Raw genomic sequence first — 27,770 nt, 5'->3', positions numbered from 1 at the left:
TAGTACATCTACGCATTGCTCACAGTAAAACTGAAAATTTCAGGATTCAATAATTATGGGGATGAAATATACTGTATTTATTTTTATTTTTTGTAATTAACCATTTTTATTGATTCACCTACATTAACCTCATAAAACAAAACATATATCAAAGAATCAAATTTAACCCCAACTATTACCCCTCCCCCTCCCAATCCCACCCTAACCCCAACAACATAACAGTGGTCCCAAATGACAGACAAACACAAGCAAAAAAACAACAAAAAATAAATAAACAAATAAAAACAACAAAAAACAACAACAATAATCACACATCTACAAATGTCAAATGCCCACCCCATTTCTCCACGAACACTTTATACCTCCCTTTTCTTCTAAATGCTGCTTCCTCAAAGGCTGCCACTGTTCCCATCTCCGAGCACCACTCCTGAAAACAGGGCACTCCAGCCAAACTCCAGCCCCTCAAAAAGATCAGCCTGGCCATCATGACACTGGTTAAGATCCAAGCGTTTGTGTGTCCACTTTCAATGTGAATGACTGCCCCACCACCCAAAATACAGTGTCTGGGGCAAAATGGTACCTGGTAACACATCACACACTAAACTCTGCACCATTAATGCTTCAGATTTAGACCAGTTTACTGTTGTATTTCAACACACCCCCAAAAGACATTGGCTATATCTCCGTCCTGTAATTGGCATCGGCAGCAGGTGGGTGTGTCTTTAAGACCAAGCCTATCCAATTGGTCCAATAGAACCAAAATAAAATCTTGAATTGTATAAGGAACACCCTTGCATCTATAGATGCCGTTTAAATACTAGCCCCTTCTCCCTCCTCCAATTCCAAGTTTAAATCTTTCTCCCATAATCTCTTGAGAGTGGTCGAGACTCCGTCCCCCAGACTTTGAATAAATAAGGAGTAATACACTGATGCCTCATGGCCTTTTCCAAAAGCAGAAATCACCTCTCCTAGAGTTTCTGCAGCTTTAGGGGGGTGTATGCTCCTCCCAAAAAACAAGTGGCGTAGCTGAAGATATCTAAAAAGAACTGAGATCTGGGGATCCCAAAATACTGAACCAAATTTTCAAAGGATTTCATCACACAACTCTCATAAATATAACGAGTGTATTCCCCTCACGATCCAATTAAACCAACAAAAAGGGGACTTATTAATGCTTAGTTTGGAGTTTATCCATAGGCTTGAGGCAACATTTAGATAAATATCTGAATTAAACACTCTGGACACTTTTGACCATACAGAGTACAAATGTGAAATAACGGGGTGTATTAATGGAAAGGCTTTGCAATGGCAAAATGGGGGCAAGAACATCTTGTTCAATGCAGAACCAGGGAGGGGCTCTTTCAGGTGGAAGTGACCAATGACCAAATATCTGAGACTGAACGCATAATAATAAAACAGAATCTTGGGTAGGCCTAGCCCACCCCTATCAATCGGCCTATGCAGGTTATTAAAATGTAATCTGGGGTGCTTACCACTCAAAATAAAAGACTTCGCTATACTCTCAAATTGCTTCAAATAAGATAGGGGGACAACTACCGGGAGAGACTGGCAGGTAGTTACATTTTGGAATAAAGTTCATTTTAATAACATTAACCTTCCCAATCATCAATAAATATAATGAAGCTCACCTGACTACATCGCTCAAAAACCTTTTTATTAAAGGGTCAAAATGAATTCCAACTGAATTAGACAAATTTGTTGGGAATAAAATACCCAAATACTTAATGCCCTGTTTGGGCCACTGCAAGGCACCAGGCTGAAAGGCTGTTACTGGACAGTACGCTGCCAGAGCCAACGCTTCAGATTTAGACCAGTTTACTTTGCATCCTGAGAACTTAAAAAGGAATTAATAATTCTGTGGAGACAAGGTATAGATCTGGTAGGTTCAGAGACAAATAATAAAACATAATCTGCGTAAAGCTTCATTTAATGATTCAGTATAAACTTCTAGCAAAAGTGGAGCCAGCTCTGTAGCATAAGATTTGAAAAACTGGAGCCTTGCCTATAGGCAGGGCCTTAATTACCTCATCAAGCTCCTCCACCTTATCTCATTATCAAGAGAATCAGTCAGCAGTTTAGGGAGTTCTACTGGTTCCACAAAGTTTCTAACATCTTCATCAGTAGACGAACACGTGGAATTATAGAGAACAAAGTAGAATTCTTTAAAAGCATTAGTAATATCAATGGCCGAGTTAAAAATTTCACCACCAACAGATTTCACTGAGGGAATGATAGAAAAAGACTCTCTACTTTATATATCTATTTTCCTGCTTTGTCCATCGACTTGCCCTGATTGTCTTGCCCTGAATAACCAAAACAAAATAGTATTATATCTATATTTCAATTGAGTAAATTCTCTGAGACCATCTGAAGACATCCGGTGCTTAAGCTCTGCCTCATCACTTTTAATATTTCCTTCCAACTCCACAAGTTCTTGTGCTTTGGATTTTTTGATGAATGAGGCATACTGCATGAGCCGGCCCCTAAGAACTGCCTTAAGTGCCTCCCAAGCCATACCATACTGAGGACCAGTTAAACATTGATTTCAGTCTTCAACATTTGTTGGAAATCAGGCTTTTGCAAAAGGGACACATTAAAGCGCCAACTGTATGATTTCTATTTCTCCGTATGAGGCAACACTTCCAAACTCACCAGGGCATGATCTGAAACTAAAATGTTTCCAATTGAGCAGTCTACAACAGATGAAATGAGGGATTTGGATATAAAAAAAAATCTATTCTCTAAAATCTTTCATTCTAGACCAGGGTTGCCCAATACGTTGATCGCGATCTACCAGTCGATCGCAAGGGCAATGCTGGTAGATCGCACAAAATTTAAATGTACTTTCGTAAAATTTTTATTAAAATAAATATGTCTTTCCTTCTTTTAGTTTCTGTCTGACTTGCACTTGACGAGTAAATATTGACCAGGCGAGGTTTTGTTTATTCAGTTGCCATGACAACTAGGTTTGCGCATACGTGCCTTCCAAGGACTTCTGAGAACAGAGCGTGAAAACAGAGCCAAAATTGCGATGCGACTGTCGGATTAGGCAAAACTGAATGGAATCAGACAGTTTTGCATAATCCGGGCAGTAGCATAGCAACTGCTCTGTTCTCAGAAGTCCTTCGAAGGTGCGTATGCACAAACCTAGTTGTCATGGCAACCGAATAAACAAAACCTCCCCTGGTCAATATTTACTTGTCATCAGAATAAGGTAAATTCCCTGGCTATTGTAATCTATTGTGCTGTAGGTGTTTAAAACTGAACAACATTGAACATATATTTTTGTATTAATTAGAAGATGAATTCCATGTAGGGATACATGCAGTAGTCCCAACAAGCATTTTCTTATTTTAAATGAAACTGTGATTTTTTAGTTGGTAGATCTTATTGAGTTGGTCATTTAAAAGTAGATCATCACACAAAAAAGTGTGGGCACCCCTGATCTAGACCATAGACTGTAAAAAAAAATGGACGACGCCCCTTCGCTCTTTTCCATTGGTAAGAACTGAAGCCGCCATTGTCCTGTTATGGCGCTGACATCTTGGGACTTGAGTCTATGCAGTTGCGATTTCGGGACCAGACCTGCGGAGTAGTGAGCAGGAAGTAAAGCTGTGAAATCAAGGCCCCGCCCTCACTCTCGCTGAATCAATCGCAAGCACACTCCCCTGCACTTTTCTTAAGTGTCCTCTGTCTGCTCCGTTCCTGTCCGATTTTGATGTCTGCTGATTACAATACCTCGTTAAAATAAGGTGAATACAACTACTAACCACATAGTCATATTTAAAAAGTAACACATTAATATATCCTATATTGTAAAATATGAGTATATTAAAGATTGATCGGACATGCCAGATCGGTTTGCACATTCTACTGCAGAACAACCCATTACGACGGTGTGAAATAATTAATTATAGAAATTTAGATATTAAATTAAAAGCTCCAATCTCCTCAGTCCTCCGAAGATCGCTCAGAGAACCCGTCAATCACAGCTGTCAATCATCATGTCTCAGCACCGTTGACTTGAAATTACATCAACGTGATAGAAACTACAGTAAATGACAGAAACTATCTTTGGAAAAAAGATATGTGAAGTGTAATTTAATTGTTCAGTTGTTCTCACGTCCCGTTGAATAACATGGGGAGGCAGGGTTTATGACCTATACTAGGACCAGTCACCGGGGGGCGATCGAGACGTTTTGGCTTCACTTTTGAGGGCTTGTGCAGCACACTTGTTCTAGACTGATGAAAACCGGTATAGTCCCTACAAGATGGGTTCAAAGTCTCCAGAGGGGCTTACACACTTTTGCTTCACTATGATCAAGGACTGAGTCCATCAAAAGATTAAAGTCACTTCCCAATATTATATCATGAGGGGTGCCAGCGGATTGCAACATCCCTTCAAGATCTATAAAAAGATCATCAGCATTAGGTGCGTAAATATTAGCCAAAATCAACTTTTGCCCCTGAATTTCAGCTAAAACAATAATTACTCTCCCTAATTTATCTTTAATCTGTTTGAGATATTTTAATTTTAGATGTTTACTTATCAATATAATGACCCCCCTGCTCTTACTTGGGCCAACACTAAAGAAGACATGTCCACCCCATATCTCCCCAAATTTTTCAGCTTCCTGTGGAGAAAGATGTGTTTCTTGAAGAAACACTGCATCATATTTCTTAAATTTAATAAATAACCTTTTTATGGGGTGCCCCAACCTATTCCATGTGGAGAAAAATATTATATATATTATAATATTTATAATATATCACATTAACATTTCACATTTTGATATAATAGAAAAATAAATCCCTCTAAACTCTAAAGGTCCATGTACGCCTACAAGAGCCCCAGCGACAACTTTGCTGTCAGATTGCTCAATTTTGCTTCACAAATTTCCAAGCTTATATAAAGCTGTTCAGTTTCCTCAGACAGACAAATTAATGTTTAGTGAGCCGGCTGTTTATTAGTTCAGCAGATACGTAATCATTCCAATGTTCCATAAAAACACTCCACAAAACAAACTCCAGCCAGGAGAAGGCATAAGCACGATGAACGGACATATTCATCAGCAACTGTCTCGAAGGAGTGTTATTCCACAAACTCGAGCCGCAAGGTGGAACCAACACAAAAAGAAATAAAACAGGCATCCTGGTTCCTTGGATGATCAAGTCAATTCACTTGGGAGGCCGCATAAAGTATGTACCATGACTTACTCAGTGTCAGCTTTATAAATCACATCCTTTGTGTGAGCATGTATATGTATATTTACTCATCCGTATTGTCCACTCCCAAACTGGCCGGGAACTTCAGTGTAAAATAGGATCCTTCATCAATGCAAAAGTTTCTAAAAGGAAAAGTGCCACTCACAAAACAAACTCCCGCTGCAAGGCGGAGTCAACGCAAAAAGAAACAAAAATGGTGCACAGCTTCCTCCTACAATAGAGTCACAGCTTCCTCCTACAATAGAGTCAATGTAAAGCGAGTCGATCCACTTGCATGAGAAACACCCAAAGGTTTACTCACCCATTGTTTGTATAAAAGACAGCGCCTGTTTCGGACATGTACATACCTCACATCTATTATCAGCTTGGCCAGAAACATCAGTGCAAATGCGATCTTACGTTGATGTAAGAGTTTTTTGCATTCCCTGAAACAATAGTGTTTCTCTCGTCAAACTCGCAAAGGCTGGGAACAAGAAAATATTATGATTCTTCCAAGAAAGCTTTCCTTTGCTCCTAACCTGGTGCAACATGAGATTTTAATCGGATGATCTCAGAAATTTGGCCAGGATTGATCGGGGCCGTCTCCCCCAGCAGATCTCTGAGCCGGAAATCTGTGAGCTCGCTCAAATTCTAACTTGTGGCCTGTTTTGTCGAGCAGACTCGGGAAAAGCTAGTCTAGGAATTTCCCCATATCTCTGCCATCCTCATGTTCAGGAATTCCAACAATTCAGACGTTATTCCTGCAATTCCGATTCTCAAGATCTTTCAAGAACATATCCCAAATTAACTTAGATCGTGGGCGTATTAGCAGTTAATTCCCTCTCTGATGCCTCCAGATAATCGATTCATTTCTCAACATCTGTCACTCTTGTAACAAACTTTCCATCGCTGTAATAGATCAATGTATTACAGCGAGATCCTCAGCAAGAACCTTCTTCAGCATCACCGACAAGTTGGACAGTTGACACTGGATCTCCTCTCCCGCCACATAAGCCAAACCGAGTCCCCAGTGTGTAGGCCTGCCGGGGCTTTCATCCTGCAAACGTAAGTGTCTTTTAATGTCTCCTGAGCCCGAGGATTTTGACTTCTTTGCCATGTTTTACCTCAAAGATCAAATGTGTAACTGGGTGTATCGAATTTCACCAGATTATAACAAGAATAATTAAAAATTTAGCAAAGTGCACAGAGCTTGTCTTTACACATCTGCTTCTTGCATGACGTCATGTGACCCTCCTGAAATATACTTTGTTAAAAATTCAAATGATTTGCAGAAATGTGCAAAATAATACTTTCAAGGTAACACTGTAAACAAATTAATACGTACATTGCTGTGCTATAAAATTATAAACAACTTGAGATGTTTAAACATTTAATGGGGACTACCATGTAGAAACTTTACATTTAGTGTCTTTTTAACAGACTATCTGCAAAAAGGACAAAGGAAAGTGATAACTTGAGCAATTATGTGGCTGGGGTAAAAGAAATGAGAAAACGGTGGCACACACACACACACACACCCACACACACACTTAGGGAACCTCAAAACAACAGCAATGTTTTTCAGTTATCAGAAGTCATGAATGTCAGAAAACATGTTACAGAAATTTTCCCTAGAAAACATGGATACATCGGAAGCAGTAAACACATGAGTAATGTTCAATTCATAAAAGCATGAAAAGCAATATAAACTTCAAAAACCCAACCAGAAAATACATCCAAGCATTGTAGCAAGTAAAAAACTTTGGTGAACTCTTGGTTCTCTACAAAGTATACGTACTGTATTTCAATCAGAGTCAAACAACCAACACATCTGATTCAGTGGTGTATTCCTTCAGCCAGTGAAACCAATAATTGCTCCCGCACTCGAATCCTATTTGCTGGCACTTATTCTGCTTTACAGGCATGAAATATCACCAAACCCTTCTTGCACATCAAACTAGAACTCATTGGCTTCGAAAGGGAGTAAAGTCAGTGAACATGAAGTCTAAGTCAGTGTATAGAAGTGAATGAGGACGATTAGGTCACTTAAAAGATTGGTTTAAAAAGACTGATTCGTTAACAAATGAAACATCACATACAGTGAGGGCAAAAGTATTTGATCCCCTGCTGATATTGTACGTTTGCCCACTGACAAAGAAATGATCAGTCAATAATTTTAATGGTAGGTTAAATTGAACAGTGAGAGACAGAATAACAACAAAAAAAATCAAGAAAAATGCATGTCAAAAATGTTATAAATTGAATTGCATTTTCATGAGGGAAATAAGTATTCGACCCCGTCTCAATCAGAGATTTCTGGCTCCCAGCTGTCTTTTATACAGGAAACAAGCTGAGATTATTTGCAAATGGAAGAAACACAAAAGAACGGTCAATCTCCCTCGGTCTGGGGCTCCATGCAAGATCTCACCACAAGGAGTTGATCATGAGAACGGTGAGGAATCAGCCCAGAACTACACGGGAGGATCTTGTCAATGATCTCAAGGCAGCTGGGACCATAGTCACCAAGAAAACAATTGGTAACACACTACGCCGTGAAGGACTGAAATCCTGCAGCGCCTGCAAGGTCCCACTGCTCAAGAAAGCACATGTACATGCCCGTCTGAAGTTTGCCAATGAACATCTGAATGATTCAGAGGAGAACTGGGTGAAAGTGTTGTGGTCAAATGAGACCAAAATTGAGCTCTTTGGAATCAACTCAACTTGTGCTTTGGGGGTGTTTGTCTGCTAAGGGGACAGGACAACTTCACATCAAAGGGACGATGGATAGGGCCATGTACCGTCAAATCTTGGGTGAGAACCTCCTTCCCTCAGCCAGGGCATTGAAAATGGGTCGTGGATGGGTATTCCACATGACAATGACCCAAAACATACGGCCAAGGCAACAAAGGAGTGGCTCAAGAAGAAGCACATTAAGGTCCTGGAGTGGCCTAGCCAGTCTCCAGACCTTAATCCCATAGAAAATCTGTGGAGGGAGCTGAAGGTTCGAATTGCCAAACGTCAGCCTCAAAACCTTAATGACTTGGAGAAGATCTGCAAAGAGGAGTGGGACAAAATCCCTCCTGAGATGTGTGCAAACCTGGTGGGCAACTACAAGAAATGTCTGACCTATGTGATTACCAACAAGGGTTTTGCAATTCAATTGATAACATTTTGGACATGCGTTTTTCTGGATTTATTTGTTGTTATTCTGTCTCTCACTGTTCAAATTAACCTACCATTAAAATTATAGACTGATCATTTTTTTGTCAGTGGGCAAACGTACAATATCAGCAGGGGATTTTCAGAGGATGCTACTCAATTTGAAAAAATTCCATCTTTGGGTTCATCTTTCCAACTATTTACTTAATCTTGTCAGACCTTAAGATGATTTTTGCTCAGTGTGTCTACTTGGGCAATTATATTTACATGTCTATGTAGATTACTTGCTGCCCTGAAACTTTTCCAACATGAAGAGCAGTTGTAGTTGTTTCTCTCCAGTATGAAATCTCTCGTGTGTTTTTAGGTAATATGACTGAGTGAAACTCTTTTCACAGTGTGAACACTTGTAAGATTTCTCTCCAGTATGAAATCTCTCGTGTGTTTTCAGGTAATATGACTGAGTGAAACTCTTCACTGTGTGAGCACTTGTAAGGTTTTTCTCCAGTATGAATTCTCTCGTGTGTTTTCAGGTGATGTGACTGAGTGAAACTCTTCTCACAGTGTGAGCACTTGTAAGGTTTTTCTCCAGTATGAATTCTCTCATGTGATTTCAGATTCCGTGACTGAGTAAAACTCTTTTCACAGTGAGAGCACTTGTAAGGTTTTTCTCCAGTATGAATTCTCTCATGTGATTTCAGGTTCCGTGACCGGGTGAAACTCTTTCCACAGTGTGAGCACTTGTAAGGTTTTTCTCCAGTATGAATTCTCTCATGTGTTTTCAGGTGATGTGACTGAGTGAAACTCTTTTCACAGTGTGAGCACTTGTAAGGTTTTTCTCCAGTATGGATTCTCTCATGTGATTTCAGATTCCGTGACTGAGTGAAACTCTTTCCACAGTGAGAGCACTTGTAAGGTTTTTCTCCAGTATGAATTCTCTCGTGTATTTTCAGGTATTGTGACAGAGTGAAACTCTTTTCACAGTGTGAACACTTGTAAGGTTTTTCTCCAGTATGAATTCTCTCATGTGTTTTCAGGTGATGTGACTGAGTGAAACTCTTTCCACAGTGTGAGCACTTGTAAGGTTTTTCTCCAGTATGAATTCTCTCATGTTTTTTCAGGTATTGTGACTGAGTGAAACTCTTTTCACAATGTGAGCACTTGTAAGGTTTTTCTCCAGTATGAATTCTTTGGTGCTGTATCATGCTGCCGGCTGTAGTAAAGGTCTTCCCACCTTCAAAGTACATATGAGCCCCCACACCGGTATGTATTTTCTGGTGCTTTTTCAAAGAGGACAGGTGTGAAAACCGGTTTCCACAAAAAGAACACTTGTAAGGCTTCTCATCTGTGTGAGTTTTCAGATGTTTTCTTAGGCTTGAATTCAAAACAAATGTTTTACCACACTTATCACATTCAAATGGTCTCACTCCAGAATGAGAGCGGAGATGACCTTTGAGACAAACTGTATATGCAAAACGTTTCCCACATTGATGGCACGGGTAAGGTTTCTCTCCAATATGAATTTTCATGTGTTTATTAAACCAGATTTTATTTGTGAAAATCTTTCCACACTGTGAGCAGGTTAAAGTATTTTTGGCTGTTTTTCTTTTATGCTTTTCTGGTGATAAATTCTTCTCAGTCTTTGAGCAACTCAAAGATTTTTCTCCAGATATAAAATCATGATGTTTCTGACACTGACGTTGGTCCTCCACTTTATTCAGTTCTAGACATTTCTCTTTCGCATCCATCAGCTCTACAATAAACACAGTAAATAGACAAAAATCAATTAAAGAGGGAGAAATATAACAACAAATTGAACATTAATTAAATGTCAGAACACAACAAATGTCCAGTATTAATTTGTGATGTTTGCTGGGCAAGAGGTTTTTCTATATTCCATTTATTCTGCCTAATAACTGCATTTAATGATTATAGTCATCAAGGTTTGAAATTAACACCTGCCCACCCTAGAATCAGCAGTAGTGTGTATTTCTTTCACTCTTACTAGAAACTTTGGCAGGTGATGTTTTCAGGGTTTTCCAGCATATACACAGGTTTGTGTATATAACAGCATTTCTTGTGTCATTCAGAATCCAAGATTTCTAACAGTTACACACCATGTACATTATATTCGGTACCTGCAATTAAACATCTTCTGTCAATTTGCAAACTTTGCTAAACACATAATGTATGTCACTGCCAATACTTTTGGGCATAGCTGTACACACAGATGAAACAGTAGAAAAGAAGAAAAACCTGAAACACGTGGAATAAGCAATGTGAAGCAGGCTACAAACACTTGTGCAGCGTGCCATCAGCAACAGGAATTTGACAAACCCCGAGTGTAAAGGACCATTCCAGAGTTCTGTTCTCACTTCCAGCATTTTTCAGCACATACACAGGTCTGTGTGTATAGCAGCATTTCTTGTGTCATTCAGAATCCAAGAGTTCAAACAGTTACACACCATGTACATTATATTCGGTACCTCAATGTGCATACTTTGATGCATGTGTAGTGTGATACGTTGGTAAAGAGCCTCTGGCTTTCAATGCTTTATTAAGGTTCATTTATCATGGGTCACAAACTCTTTATTAGGCAACTAATCTATTTTAAGGCAATTCTATTTGTTAGGCTATTGTATTGATATTGGAGGTTTCATTCATCATGTTTCCACCGATATAAAATTTCACACCAGTGTTTTCCCTTGTACAAAGTAAAACTGGTAACAGTGGCAGCCCTAATAATCATCCTTACTAAACTGCAGTAACACTAACTGGTAACTAGAATAGATTAATATTAAATCAATTAGAGTGAATATACTGCATAAGAAATCATTTTTATACTTTATAAGTTGTAGTTAAATGTTTTTAAATGTGCTTATGCTTTTAGTTAATTTTTTTAAACAAGAAATACAAAAATTTCTTTATCTATTCTTTTTTTATTTTATATCTAAATGTAACCAGAAACTTAAGGAGCAATCCATAGTCTCACCTATGGACAAGGCCGTCCACATGATGTAATAGAAAACATGACACATCGGACCAGGCGACCTTCTTCCACTGTTTCAAGGTCCACTTCTGTGCAGCCCCATATACAGCAAGGTGTGATGCACTGATATTGTGACACATTCCTACTGTAACCATCATTCAAAATTTTCTGTGACTTTTGTCAGTTCAGAACAGATGGAATAGCCTTCGTTGCCCTCGTGCATCGATGGTCCTTGGGCGCCCGACAGCCTTTCTCCGATTTGTGGTTTGTCCCTCCTCAGACCACTGTCGGTAGGTACTCACCACTGCTGACCAGGAGCACCCCACAAGTTGTTTCAGAGATGCTCTGACCCAGTCGTCTGACCATAACAATTTGGCCCTTGTCAAAGTCACTCGCGTCTTTACTCCTGCCTATTTCTCCTGCATTCAACATGTTGAAAACAAGAACTGAATGTTGCTTACCATTTAATCTACCCAAACCTTGACATGTGGCCTTGTTAGGAGATGAATAACAGTATTTATTTAAACCGTGGGTGGTCATAATGTTTTGCTTTTTGTTGTACATATCTGTTAACATCTCAGTAAATGTGGTTTAGTGTTTCATGACCCTTTAAATACAGGTTGTGTTCTTTAATATGGTGGGTCGCCACTTGATATCAATTGAAAAATCTGTCCAGTTGAGAACCTCTGGCTTAGAAATTCAACTAACAAAGTATAATGATAGAAGAATAATAAAGTGTACTTTATTCATTATTTACAGCTTTCTTTTTCTTAAGATGAGGAAAGCACAAATCATCACTTTTTGTTTTCTTTGTTCCCCACTGCTACACTGTAGATCCAAATACGTGCAGCACCGCTGGTAAAAAGCAGTGCAAAAAAACACTGTAGTACATGCACCTTTTTAAACTGAGCACTTAAACCAAAATAAAAACAACAGGGAACTGTTTTGAATATAAATGACTTGTAAAATGACAGTTGATTGACATGAAAATATAAATTATTAAAGGAAGAAACATACCTGAAGAAAAATAATCATCTTCATCTCCCTGTTGTTCCTCTACTGTGTTCTCTTCTTTTATCTCCTCCAGCTTCACTTCGATCTTCACTGGTGTCATCAGCATCTGCTGTTCTCCAGCATTACAGACAGAAGTCTGAGACTCTGTGGAGGTTTGATCATCATCATCATCGTCATATTCATCACTCTGTTGTTCCTCTTCTTTTATCTCCTCCAGCTTCACTTCAATCTCCGCTGGTGTCTGGGACTCTGTGGAGGTTTGATCACCCTGATTACCGTCAGTAGAACAGAGTAAAGTGAGCTGTGAGTCCTGTGTGTCTCTGGATCTCTGTTCAGAGAGTTTGTCCAGCAGTCGCGGTGGTGTGGCCTGATCTCTGCCGCTCCACACTGAATCCTGACATTCAGTGGAGGTCCCATCAGTCACACACACTGAAGATTGACAGGAAACATTTTCCAGCTCCTGACAAACAAAACACAATCACATCTGTACATCGATGTCATCTGTCATCGTATCACATCCCTTGAAAGCTTACAATCTCAACTTTCAGAATGAAATGAATGTTTAACCTGTAACCTGTCGTCTCTCTCCATCAGTTTTGTCTTCAGTGACGTCACCTCTTTCTTCAGCTGAGAGATTTCTATGATGAAATCATCAATATCCAGCATGGACAGATCAGTTCCTACTGATTTACTGCAGATCACATCCACCTGCTCTCATGATGAACATCTAAACACAAAAACATCATCATTACAATGGACTGACATTCATCACTCAAATACATTATTATAGGATTATAAACAGCTCTGTTAAATAACTTTGTTTCTCATGTGATAGCCTATAAATATAAAGGTGTATGTGGAGTTTGGTTTCATTCTCCTGACATCAGGAATATTATAAATTATAACAGGCTTTATTTAACATATAACATCTTTGAACTACCCGATTTAATTTAATACCCGATCCTTCTAAAAGCTTCAGTATCGGATCAGTGCATCCCTATCTTTAAGCAGCTAGAAACATTTAAGAAAATTATGTCAAGCCTTTAGACAATTAGCTTCTAATAGGAGTTGTACTGAATTGGAGGTGTACCTGTGTATTTACTTTAAGGCCTACCTTCAAAGTCAGTGCCTCTTTGCTTGACATCATGGGAAAATCAAAAGAAATCAGCCAAGACCGGTTCATCCTTGGGAGCAATTTCCAAACACATAAAGGTACCACGTTCATCTGTATAAACAATACTACGCAAGTATAAACACAATGGGACCACGCAGCCATCATACCGCTCAGGAAGGAGACGCATTCTGTCTCCTAGAGATGAACATAGTTTGGTGCAATTAGTGCAAATATATCCCAGAACAACAGCAAAGGACCTTGTGAAGACGCTGGAGGAAACAGGTAGACAAGTATCTATATCCACAGTGAAAGGAGTCCTATATCAATATAACCTGAAAGGCTGCTCAGCCAGGAAGAATCCACTGCTCCAAAATCGCCATAAAAAAGCCAGACTACAGTTTGCAAGTGCACATGGGGACAAAAATCTTGAAATGTACTCTGATCTGATGAAACAGAAATGTAAATGTTTGGTCAAAATGATCATTGTTATGTTTGGAGGAAAAAGGGTGAGACTTGCAAGCCGAAGAACAACATCCCAACCATGAAGCATGGGGGTGAGCAGCATCATGTTGTGAGGTGCTTTGCTGAAGGAGGGACTGGTGCACTTCACAGAATAGATGGCATCATGAGGAAGGAAAATTATGTGGATATATTGAAGCAATATCTCAAGACATCAGCCAGGAAGTTAAAGCTCGGTCAAACAGACAATGATTCCAAATATACCTCCAAAAAGCGTATGTGAGCAAGGAAGCCTACAAACCCGACTCAGTTACACCAGTTCTGTCTGGAGGAATGAGCAACAATTCCAGCAACTTATTGCGATAAGCTTATGGAAGGATACCCAAAATATCTGACCCAAGTTAAACAATTTACATTTATTGGCAGACGCTTTTATCCAAAGCGACTTACAGTGCACTTATTACAGGGACAATCCCCCCGGAGCAACCTGGAGTTAAGTGTCTTGCTCAAGGACACAATGGTGGTGGCCGTGGGGAACGAACCAGCGACCTTCTGATTTACAGTTATGTGCTTTAGCCCACTACACCACCACCACTCCTGAAATAAATAATTTAAAGGCAATACTAGCAAATACTAACAAAGTGTATGTAAACTTCTGACCCACTGGGAATGTGATGAAAGAAATAAAAGCTGAAATAAATAATTCTCTCTACTATTATTCTGACATTAACATTCTTAAAATAAAGAAATGATCCTAACTGACCTAAGACAGGGAATGTTTTCTATGATTAAATGTCAGGATTTGAGTTTAAATGTATTTGGCTAAGGTGTATGTAAACTTTTAACTTTAACTGAACATATTTGAAAGACTATTTATTATACGTGAAGCATTACTCGCACTGTTATGGATTGGTCTTAATGACATACCTGCATGGATCCGATACTGCAAACATATCCACGTCATGACACTTCCAGGAGTGCCAACACAAATATCTCGTATCATGCACCGTTTATCGATAAGTGCATGGAGAACAAATAAAAGGCCACTGTTTGCAAATCATTTAATTGCTGCAACTATCCGTACATTTATTAAAGTTGTCTTTCCTCACCATTCAAAATAATAGACGGCATTCATTGAATTAGCTTACAATACAAAAAAACGTTAGTTACACATGTAACTGTGGTTCTGTGAATTCCGGATGACCGCCAGAGGCAGTATTAAACACTACTGGATTATCGCAGCGCCAGCCAGATAGGTCGAGAGAATATACCAACAAAGTCACATAGTGACGTATGCTGAGCCTTGGGGGTTATAAACCACAGCCGCTCAGCACTCTGCCTCGGTACACCTTTCTCGCGCATTCCGAGTGACCAAGAACTCTGGCAGTCATCCGGAATTCATAGTTACATGTGTCACTAACATTCTGTTTCATTCCTACTGACCGCCAGAGGCAGTATTAAACACTACTGGATGACCTATACCAACATAATCATGAGGACTGCCACTGACCTGTTGAAAAATTAAGGCCGCTCCTGAAGAACTGCAGAACTCACGGCATCATGAGCAGCAACGTTGACCTTATAAAACCTGGCAAACGTGCATGGGGAAGCCCAGGTAGCGGCAGTGCAGATGTCCGCCAACGAAACTCCTCTAAAAACAGCCCATGAAGATGAGATGGCCCTAGTGGAATGGCAAGTTAGCCCCCAGGGCAATGGTTGCCTTGCTGCCTTGTAAGCCAGTATAATAGTTTCCACTATCCAGTTTGATAACCTCTGCTTCGACACTGGAGCACCTTTCTTCACACCACCATAGCAGACAAACAACTGGTCTGACTGTCTAAATTGAGCAGTGGTGTCCACATAACACTTCAAGGCACAAACAGGACACAAAAGTTGAGCACTTGAATCAGACCCTGAAGAAGTCTGAAAAGAGGCCAGTTCAATGTGCTGGTTAATGAACTGAGGAAGAAGGACTTTTGGAAGAAAAGAAGGATTGGGTCGTAGGACCACCCCGGAGTCATCCGGCAACCAACGCAAGCACAATTCGCTAACAGACAGTGCGTGCAACTCACTGACTCGTTTCGCAGAAGCAATAGCCAACAAAAAGGCAGTCTTCAAGGTTAAACATTTCACGTCAATGCTTTGCAAGGGCTCAAACTGGGATGAGCAAAGGAATGCAAGCACGAGTGGCAAATCCCACACGGGAAAGTGAGGATTCAGAGCAGGCTGAAGATGGCGTGCACCCTTCAAAAAACTGCAGACAAGACTGTGAGATCCAAGAGAAGATCCACCAATTGGAACATGATATGCAGAAATAGCAGCGACATACACTTTCAACGTGGAGGCCGCTTTGCCCTCCTCCAGTAAATGTTGAAGAAAACTTAAGATGCTCGAAATGTCACGTTGCAGGATCGAGCCCTTCTCACACCATGCAGAAAAAAGCCTCCAACGGCCAGCATAGATCTGGAAAAAGCCCTAGTATTTGAGATTGTGTGAATAACCGCAGGATTACAATCTTCCAGAGAAGGATTTAAGCCAATGGCCAGACCCAAAGCTGCAGGCGAGCTGGATCTGGGTGCCAGACGCTGGCCTCCAGTTGGGAGAGGAGGTCCTTCCTGGGGGGAAGCTTCCATGGATTGCCTGACAGAAGTCTTAGCAACAAAGGAAACCATGGTCTGGCTGGCCATCTTGGTGCCACGAATAGTACTCTGTGCTTGCACAGGGAGATCCTGTGTAAAGCCTCCCATAACAGAGTGATAGGTGGGAACGCATATAGTAGGCAGTTTGGCCATTCGTGAGACAGTGCATCCTGGTCCAAGGGGCTGGACACTTCTGTCCTTGCGAACCATAGACGACAGTGAGTGGTCATCTCCGAAGCAAAAAGATCCACCTCTGCTCTTCCAAATCGAAGCCAGATCTCCTGAACAACATCTGGATGAAGTCTCCATTCTCCTGGATGTACCCGATCCCTGGAAAGAGCATCCGCTGTCTGGTTGCATGCTCCTGAAATATGAGTTGCCCTCAGTGAAGCGAGTCACGGCTGGCACCATATCAGGATCTCGTGCGTAAGCTGTAGAGACCTGCGGGATTTCGTGCCGCCCTAGTGGTTTAGATGGAACACTGTTGAGGTATAGTCGGACCGAACGAGAACATGGCGGCCTGCCAGGACTGGTATTAAATACTTTAAAGCCATGAACACTGCTCATAGTTCCAGAAGGTTGATATGTTCTGTGGTCTGGGTTGGTGTCCAGCGCCCACAAATACCCCTCTGGTTCCATGTTGCCCCCCACCCTGTGAGGGAAGCATCGGTCATGACCAACTCCCGTCGAGAGGGAACAACACCCAGGGGCACTCCTGTCTTCAACAACTCCACCTGCCTCCACCACCTCAACACCCGTAAGCAACGGTGAGAAATTACAATCAGTCGATGGCGATGTTTGGTGGGATCTAGTTGCAAACTGTTGTTCCACAACTGAAGTGGTCTGAGGTGGAGTAAACCTAGGGCAATCACCACTGTAGCAGCAGTTAACATCCCTATTAGTCGTAGGACTACTTGGTACTGTAAAGAGACACCCGGGTGAAAGCGAGCCAAGAGTTGTAGAATGTTCGTCACACGTTCTTGAGACAGGGAGGCAGACATTAGGCGGGAATTCAGGGTTATTCCTATGAACGTAGTGGTCTGTGTTGGATTCAGACAGCTCTTTTTCTCGTTCACAGAAAACCCCAACTTCTGCACATGTCTCAAAAGCAGTCTGGAGTCTTGCACACTCTGCTGTTTTGTGGGGGCACAAAGAAGCCAGTCGTCCAGATAAGGCATAATGCACATACCTCTCATCTAGAGAGGAGACAGTGCTGCGCTCACACACCTTGTGAAGACACGAGGAGCAAGGGAAAGACCGAAAGGTAGAACCTTGAACTGGTAGGCTTGATTCAGGAAACTGAAACGCAGAAACTTTCTGTGATGAACAGCAATTGGGATGTGAAAGTATGTATCTTTCAGGTCGACACTTACAAAACAATCGTCTGCTGCCACAGACCGAAGAACGTCGGCTGTGCGCAGCATTCGAAAAGGAAGGACCTTCAGGAACAAATTCAGGTGCCTCAAATCGAGAATTGGGCGGAAACCACCGTCCTTCTTTGGAACAAGAAAATATGTTGAATAGAACCCCTCTTCCTGAACTAGGGGATGAACTTTTTCTATGGCTCCCTTCTGTAACAGTGAACGAATTTCCAGAGAGAGGGCCATTGAACAAACTGCATTTTTGACAATCGTAGGAACGATTCTTGAAAATCTGGGAGGCCGGCGTCGAAACTGTAGAGTATATCCCCTGCTCGGAGTCGTCAAAACCCAAGGGTCTGCTGTGTTGGTCCTCCAGTACTCTATCTATTCTACTGAAAAACGATCAACCGCCAGCCTGAGTGTCTCAGGCTTTATGGGTGCGCTGACGGGGTCCTCCTGACAAATGTCGATGAGGTGGCCAAAAAACTCTAGCATTCTCAGTAGCCCGAGGCCTTTGAGGGGGCTGTGACTGAGGTGTAGTGTGCTGGCGGAAATATGGCTCCGGTGTGGCATAGCGATGTCGGGTCTGAACTGCTGGCAACCTAAAGGTAGGGTTGCGCTGTACCTGCGTCAGACGAGTGGCCTCAGACAGCTTTACCCTCTTTTCCAACAGTTCCGGAACATTAGGACCAAAAAGATGCCCGGGAATGAATGGAAGATCTCTCAAGGTTTTCTTGCAGTCCTCAGGTAGCCGTGCTTGAGCAAGCCACACTTGACGGGCGGGCTGCCAGACTACCCAGCTCGCGGGTTACTTGGCCCATTGCCAAAAGAGCCGTTTGTAGAAACTGTGAAATTGAGGGATCAACATTTGCTGGTTCTAGTGTACTGGTAGCAGCTAGTAGTAACTGACAGATTGTGTTTTCTGCACGAGTTATGTAAGCAACAGACTTGTATGCCTTTTTCAATAATGAATCTGTGCGACCACATTGCGCACTGGGACACCGCACATTCCCTCGTAGAGCCTCGTCAGGAGACACCACCAAAGCTGCAACAGACTTCTCTATTTCTGGAGCACGACTCACCCCGATGGAATCTGCTTCAGCCATAGATGCTAACGTCTGAGCAATCTTTGAGCCCCGTTTAGGCAGACCAGAACCAGTGAGGGCATTTGAAAACTCGGCCACAAAATCTTTACATGGTGGCATGGCAAAAGAAGTCGCAGCTGTGGCCTGCTTGAAAAAGACATTGGTTTGGGCAGATTGGACAGGTGACTCGTCAAGTCCTAGATGAGCAAGAGCCATTCGAAGCACAGCCAAAGTATCATCAGAAGAGGGCTGGGCCTGTCCAGATGACTGAACTGACCCCCCACTCGAACCCTCCGTTGCTAGAAAACCAGCGAAAACATCCTGAGGTGATGGTTGCGCCGCAAAATTCACAGCATTCTCATGATCATTAAAAAATGAGTCAGAAGCAATCGTAGAAAGCACATCCAAGTCAGAATGATGTGAAAAACGAGGGGAATCAAGCGACTGTTCCCCAGTTCCACGATTCAGAACATTCTCATCCTCCTGTGTCATCTTCACAGGTGTAGCAGATGTTACAGGCTGAAGCGAGTGCAGCAGGCGTTTCAGCTCCGCCATCTCTGAAGAAAGTACAGAAACCGTCTTAGAGAGTGAATTTTCCTCCACACATGGATGTTCATCACTTCGCGATGTGGCCCTCCTCTTAGATGGGAGGGGAGCACTGGCTGCCGCAAACGCCCTGCGTTTCTGAGTGCGAGAAGGGGCTACAGCCAACTGCCCGAGTTTCACCGTTGAATTGGGGTCTAACTCAGTAAGACGGAGCCGCCGTTCCGAAATAGGTAAAAGACTGCAGTGCAGACACGGGTCCGTGAGAGCCTCTCTCAGATGTTGAACACCCAAACACGATGAGCAGATGTCATGACCGTCATCCGGGAGGAGATTATTAGGGCACAGCTTACAAGTCAGTGGGAAACCAGTGGCAATCGAGCTGTGAGCCATAGTTACTTGCTAATAACACCTTCGGATAGAACCGTATGGTTTAATTCAAGCAGAATACAGAAAAATAATAATTATATAATTCCTGCGGGTGAACAGACAGGTAATGTCAAGAATATCTCACGAAAAAGATAAATAAATGTCTAAAATGGCCGATGGATTGAAACAAGGGGCGCAGACTATCACATAAGTTCGAGGAAAAAAGTTCAGAACAACTGAATGAATGATGAAAATGTCAACGGGAGACCGTTAACTTATAGCGTGGAAAACACCAGCCACCGGATAGCACTGAGAGGCACAGAGTGTTACCGACGAAAAGTAATGAACTCACCAAAATGCGGCTAAAAACACTTCAAATCCGTTGAAGTGGCGTAGATGCACGCTGACACAGCTTGTGAGGATGATATCTCGCTGCTCCTGTACGCTGCACTTGACAGCACAATATATCTCAAACAGGCGAGAAAGCGAAAGAGGCAGAGTGCTGAGCGGCTGTAGTTTATAACCCCCAGGGCTCAGCATACGTCACTATGTGACTTCGTTGGTATATTCTCTCGACCTATCTGGCTGGCACTGCGATAATCCAGTAGTGTTTAATACTGCCTCTGGCGGTCAGTAGGAATGAAGCAGAACTATATTTTTGTAAACAAAGATGTTTTAAATTAAAAATAAATACACAATACTAGGAGAAAAACAGCAGCGTGCATTTTTGGAACACTAACAGCCCAATTCTATAAAAACTCTATAATTTAACACATTGGAACATTAAAATTACATTTTTAAATTATGTTCAAGTGTGAAATGCACTTTTTCTATATAGTTTTATTATCTTCCGTCAGCTCCACTGATAAGCAGGGTTTCCCGCAGCACTTTGAAACTAAGGCGGCCGCCTAAACTACGTCGTCAAAAAAATATATATGAGCGATATTCGCCGTGTTACTCTGTCCTGTTTTCTCCCTTTCCATCTTTAAATATGTGATAAGCCTTCATGTTCGCTTCAGTCTTGTTATCAGCGTGTTCTTCCGCAGCGCCGCCAAGCGTGTGTATGTGTGTGTTCATCTGAGCCTCATTGGTTCAAAGTAGGCGGGCTTTATGTTCACAGCGCGAATTTTAGCAGAGCGACTCGACAGTAAAGGCGCGACTCAATGCTAATCTAAACTTCATTCACTTTCCATGTATAGATCAAGACAGACTTGCGGAACAGACTGCAGGGGAACAGTCTGACAGCCTGCATGAAAATATGCATAAATGGTCCACTCGTAAAAGAGTGCAATTACCGAAGGGCCCTTGAATTGTTTTTTTTCTAAACCAAGGAGGATAGCCTGTAGGGATGCTAGGTGTCAGCTCTGCCATAAGCAGTGATTGTAATAAGCTTTGCACATTTTTACAGACTATTAGATGTAATGTTATTACCTTGACAAACTAATACATCATTAAAAAGATATGACTCAAGTTTCAGTATTTGTCTTAATTTGTGTCAGGAGTTATGCAATTCCAAATACTTATGGTTATTATGGTTTTACCATAAATATCATAGTTTAACAGGTTACTGTAGTAGTTTAATCATGGTATTTGATTAAAAAAACACACTGATGCTAAAAAATAAATAATGGCTTTACTATAGTAGTTACAATGACAGTGTGATGTTTTTGGTCTGAAACATGGTTTTACTATAGTAATATTGTAGTAAACATGACTGAGGTGGGACATGTTTGTTTTAGTATTTATGGGACCAAAACCATGTTTTAATAAAGATTATTCATAGTTAATCTTGTGATTACTTTGGTTTTATTACAAATACAATGATTAAATTACCTCAGTAATAAGTTAAACTACAGTTATTGTAGTAAAACCATAATAATCACTATATTATGTTTTTAAACCACAAAACTCGGTTTCCTGTAGTATTATAGTTTCACTACGGATATAATGGTTAAATATAGTTACTGTAGTAAAATCATGGTAAATGTATTGCGAGTTAAAGTAAAACTATTTCAGAAAACAAATTCCCCCTGAAGGGGCTCCGAAGTTATTTGTGTATTTCTCCGTCACAAACGACGATAATAATCTTGTATTACGATCATTAAAACCCCAAAGAGAGAAAAACAACATGCACAGATATACACAAACATAAACTCACAAATGAAGATAAACACAATCAAACACTTACAGATAAATTCTTCTACTTGTGTTTAACGGCGTTTTTCCGTGTCCTACTGGACGACTTCTTCTTCTATGGATTTATTGGCGGGTTGCATACAAACTTTAAGGTGCATACCGCCGCCATCTGGGCTGGAGTGTGAAGTGATTTCAGTCTAGATGTATTTTAAAAGATGTCTATAGTCTATTCCTAAGACCACTATGCTTAATGAATTTTAAAACTGACCTTACAATTTCCCCGGATCCTTGTTTTGTGTTTAATATGTTATTGATTGTAAATTCTTTGCATCTCATTTCCTGTAGCTCTCTTATTAACTCATTCCTTTCCTGTTCATACCTAGGACAAAATAACAACACATGCTCAGCTGTTTCCTTTACTTGGCATATTTCGCATAAGCCATGTTTCCCTATAATATGAAGTGTAGAATTAAGTTTTGTATGTCCCATCCTTAGTCTTGTTAAAATAACCTGATCGGCTCTATTTAAATTTGTGTCAACATACTTTGTCTTACATTTTCATGTATATTATAAAAATGTCTTCCTGTTTTACATTCATTCCAATTTCTTTGCCATTTCTGGTTGCAAGCTTCTTTAATGATACTTTTTCCTTCCATCCTACTTAACGCAACTGTAATAGTAGGGATGTTTAGTTTAAGTGACTCTTTAGCCATTTATCAGATCTTTCATTTCCTGGTATATCAGCATGTGCTGGTACCCAAACAAATTTTATTATTGTTCCAGCTTGCCTTAAACTATACAAAATATTCAATATTTCTATATAGATATCATATCTAACTGTTTGATATGTTTGTAGGCTTATAAGTGATGCCATTGAATCTGAACATATCACAACTTTATTTGGCATCACTTCTTCCACCCAACTAAGAGCCATCTGAATTGCCACCAATTCTGCTGTATACACTGAATTCCCGTCTGTTAATCTCCCATATTTTCCTATTTTAAATTCTGGAACATAAAATGCTGATCCAGTATGACCTATCTCTGGATTTCTTGATCCATCTGTGTATTTTGGAAGAAATGCATAATAAACTGTTCTGACTGTTCTTAATATCAATTTGTCCTTTTTTAACACTCTCATGAATTTGTAACTCAACTTCAGGTTGGCTAAAAAACCAGGGGGGTATTGGATAAATGGTAGTTGTTAATGAAAATAATATATTATTTAGCAACATTTCTGTTGCCCTCCTACTGGACTGGAGTCTGGAAGTGCTCAAGTATCACTGGCTGCAGCTTGCAGAACGGGGCGGGGCTACTATGATTTTTGAGCTATATCTCCTAAGTGATATGCTTTCATTAAAATCTGTAATTCAAAAAGTTGAGATTTCAAGACTTCATTATAATGCATGGTTAGAAAAATGGATTAAATTAACGATAACATGTTTTTTTTAATATCACCATATATTGAAAATGAAAAAAGTGTATTAGAATGGTTTTAATATAAAAAAATGTATATATATGACACACACACACACACACACACACACACACACACACACACAATTGTTATTGCTTTGTTATTTGTTCTGGTGCAAATGCATCCACATATGTGTTGTGAAAACCAACAGCATCATCTACAGGAGTAAATGAACAGTAAATTACATTCAAGTACTTTCACAAAATTAACTATTAATTAATTAATTCTAACAAAAGTTTTAAAGTGTTTAATTTTGAACAAAAAGCTGTACATTCTTCATTACCAATTCATAAAACTGGGGAAATCCATTTCACACACTTAAAACTCAATTAAAACAGTAGTAAAGTGAACACTGATTTAGTACACAGTTGTCATAAAATGACATTTAAATTCAAGTCCTCTAGATGCAGTGGCCACTTCACATCAAGTTTTCTTTGGAGATATTTAATCATTCAACTGTTTTTACAAACTAAACTTGAAAAGACTTTCTACTTTAGAGACCTATTTCAGACTATTGGTTAAATAATATTTTTCTATTTGTTTGCATTTTGTTGCAAATCTGTTATTGTACTTCTCTAGCTGATGCAAATTTGACACAGCAGCTTATTAAAGACATGCATGTATCAAATACAGAGCCATGATGAGTAATAAAATACATGTAAACAGAAACATATACCAGAGAAAACCACTGAACAATGTTTTAAAACAGTTTAATGACATTTTGCTTTGAAGAAAAAAGAAGGGGTAAGACTTTTAAAAACCTTTCCAAACACTTTTCTCTTTTTTTCACACATTTGGTTGTCACAATGTTATTTCAGTGAAAGGAAATCGTAAAAGGCCAGCAAACTCATCGCGCCATCTTGTTTTCCTGAACAGGATCACACAAGATCCCGTCTGGTCTGAACAAGGTTTGAACAGGGGGTGTGTGCCAAACTTGAAACTCCTCCCACCCCAGACCTCTGAGTGCCCCTAAGAACTCATTATCACTTGAAGCTCTTGTGAAAGGACTTTGATCAGAACAATGTGAGATTATTTGTGCTAAAGATACATTTGAAATTTAATGCATGAAAATTTAGCAGCCAGTGATACTTGAGCGCGTCAACACTAAAGTCCAGTAGGAGGACATTACCCGAACAGAGAAATCTGCAGTAGAAAATAGTTAGTCCATCAAGAAGGGGAGAGACGAGATTTGGTGGCCGGTTGGCGACAGCTGGATTGTGACTGGAGCGATGATGGACGGAAGTAGCGTAGATTCCGGAAGTGATCCGGAAATGGAGGATGTGGATAGAGGAGGTGGTGAGAATGAAAGTGGTAAGTGGAGTGTAGTGGAAAATCGGAAAAGAAAGAAGAATTGGGGACAATCTTCAGATTCGGGCAGTGAGAAAGGAAATCTCCAGGCTAAAAGTAGGAAAGAGGAGTATAAGGTACTGTTGAAGTTTGTTGATTCGGCAAAAGCGATTAATCCGTTGAAGCTGACGAAAACATTGAAAGAAATGATAGGGACGGTTGAAAGCATTAGGACTTTGAGGGATGGCAATTTGATGTTGTTTTGTAAAGACAGTAGGCAGCAAAAATCAGCTCTTGGTGTAAAATCGATGACTGGACATAAGGTGATATGCTCGATACCAGAAGAAAAGAATTGGGTTAGAGGAGTTGTCTCTGGGATTTCGACAGATGTCACGGAGGAGAAGATTAAAAAGAATATCACGGGAGCAGTGGTAAAGTTTGTTAGACGGCTTAAGTGTGTTAGAAATAATGAAAAGACAGACAGCCTCTCAGTAATGATTAACTTTGATGAAAATAAAATGCCAGAGAAAGTTTATCTAGGATGTGTAAGGTATGCGGTAAGACCATACGTTCCTCCACCGCTAAGATGTTATAAATGTCAAAAATTCGGTCACGTAGCGGCAGTATGCAGAGGTAAACAGAAATGTGCGAGGTGTGGAGGCGAGCATGAACATGGCAAGTGTGGGCAAGGTATAAATCCTAAATGCTGCAACTGTGGTGGAGACCATAGTGCAGGATATGGTGGTTGTCAGGTACGAAAAAATGCAGTCAAGGTTCAAAATGTTAAAATGACAGAAGGGATAACATACGCTGAGGCACTGAAGAAAGTAAACCAGACTCCTAAAACAAATGAAACTAGGAATGAAGGAATTAATTCAAAACAACAGAGGAAAGAGCGAAGAGATGAAAAGGTAGTAGTGGATGATAAAGTGGCATTTGTAGCATTTATAGCTGAAGTAGTGAACTGTTCAGCACAAACTGAAAGCAGGACTGAAAGAATCAAAATCATTATCAGAGCCGCAGAAAAATACTTGGATCTGGGGAATGTTACTGTGGACATGATAAATGAAAGGCTTAAGATTCCAACATTAAATAGTCAAGCAGAAAATAGTCAGACAACATTTGGTGGATCTTAATGGTGTTATATATCTTACAATGGAATGCAAGAAGTTTGATTGCAAATGGACAGGAGTTTAAGAAATTTATAGAAAACCAAGAGAAAAGCCCAGATATTATATGTATACAGGAAACTTGGCTTAAATCACAATATAACTTTATAATACATGGCTATATTACTATTCGGAGGGATAGACATCAAGGGAATGGAGGTGGAGTAGCTACTTTTATAAAACAAGGAATTGGGTATAAAACAGTTGAGGTAGATAGGGAAATAGAAGTTGTGGTGGTGGAAATATGGGAAGGAACACGGTGTATTAGAATAAAAAAATTTTACAATCCATGTGATAAGTTAAGAAAGGATGCTCTAGAAAGTATAGGAGGGATTGGAAGTCAAAAAACGGTGTGGTGTGGTGATTTTAACGCTCATAGTTCAATATGGGGAAGCGCAAAAACAGACTATAATGGTGAGATCATTGAAGATATGCTAGACTGGGGAAGATTAGTGTGCATTAATGATGGAAGTCATACTAGAATTGATTTGTATAAGGGAAGGCATTCAGCATTAGACTTGACAATAGTCTCTGAAAGCTTAGCGAGTAAATGTAAATGGAAAGTACTAAAACAAAGTACAATAGGAAGTGATCATTTTCCTATTTGCAGTAAAGTTGGAGTAGATATAGAACAAAGAGTGGGGGAAAAAATGCTTAGGTGGAGGTTCAAGTCAGCGGATTGGGATAAGTATAAGGAGTTATGTGAAAGCAAAATGAAGGAAATAAGTAAATGTATAGAAGATGTTGATGTTTTTAATAAGGAAATATGCAAGGTTCTTCAGAGTACAGCTGAAGAAGTAATAGGTAAGAGGAAGGCAGGCAGCAGGAGGAAAGCTATGCCATGGTGGAATGAGGAATGTAGTGAGGCAATAAAAAGGAGAAATAAAGAACTCAAGAGGGTAAGAAGGTCACTTAATTTTAACGATTTAGTTAGCTATAAAAGGGCACAAGCTATAGTGAGAAGAGTTATTCGGACGTCTAAAAGAAATTATTGGAGGGAATTTTGTAATAGAATAGGGGAAGACATTGAAATAAGTGAGTTATGGAATACGATACGAAAGATGGGCGGGATACAAAGAGATTACAACATGCCTGTATTATAATAATAGACAATTTATATCTGAAAGTGGTAAAGCAGAGGTGTTTGCAGAAACATTTGTTAAAGTTCATAGTAATTCAAATTTATCAGAGGATGTTAGGAAAACTAGGGACAAGATATTAAGTAAATATTCTAATTTATTGGAGGAAAAAGGACCTTCGGGTAGTACGTTGGATTCAGAATTCACCTTGTATGAATTGAAAAAAGCGCTTACAGGGGTTAAGCAAACATCTCCAGGCAGAGATGATAGTTGTTATTAGATGGTAAAACAATTATCAGAGATAGCATTAGAGACAATTTTGAGGCTTTTTAATAAGGTTTGGGAGTCAGGAAAGTTACCAAATGACTGGAAACATGGGGTCATAGTGCCTATTCCAAAACCAGGCAAGGATAATACACAGCCAAATAATTATAGACCTATAGCTTTAACATCTAATTTATGCAAAATAATGGAGCGTATGTTATGAGTAGATTGGTATATGTCATTGAAAGGGATGATATCTTATCACCTTACCAAAGTGGATTTAGGAAAGGACGAAATACAATGGACTCAGTACTGTGTCTGGAATCTGAAATAAGAAAGGCTCAGGTAAATAAAGAAGCTTTAGTTGGGCTATTTTTTGATGTCGAAAAGGCATATGACATGA

At 40.1% G+C, this 27,770-nt stretch overlaps 1 pseudogene; it reads right to left on the bottom strand.

The window, feature by feature from the left end:
• Window positions 1-8,455: 8,455 nt before the first annotated feature.
• Window positions 8,456-22,209, bottom strand: LOC127618562 (zinc finger protein ZFP2-like; annotated as a pseudogene).
• Window positions 22,210-27,770: the final 5,561 nt, after the last annotated feature.

Source organism: Xyrauchen texanus, chromosome 25, assembly GCF_025860055.1.
Source record: "Xyrauchen texanus isolate HMW12.3.18 chromosome 25, RBS_HiC_50CHRs, whole genome shotgun sequence".
Lineage (NCBI taxonomy): Eukaryota > Metazoa > Chordata > Actinopteri > Cypriniformes > Catostomidae > Xyrauchen > Xyrauchen texanus.
Note: the sequence above shows the minus strand (reverse complement) of the source record. Positions and strands in the feature narration are given on the sequence as shown.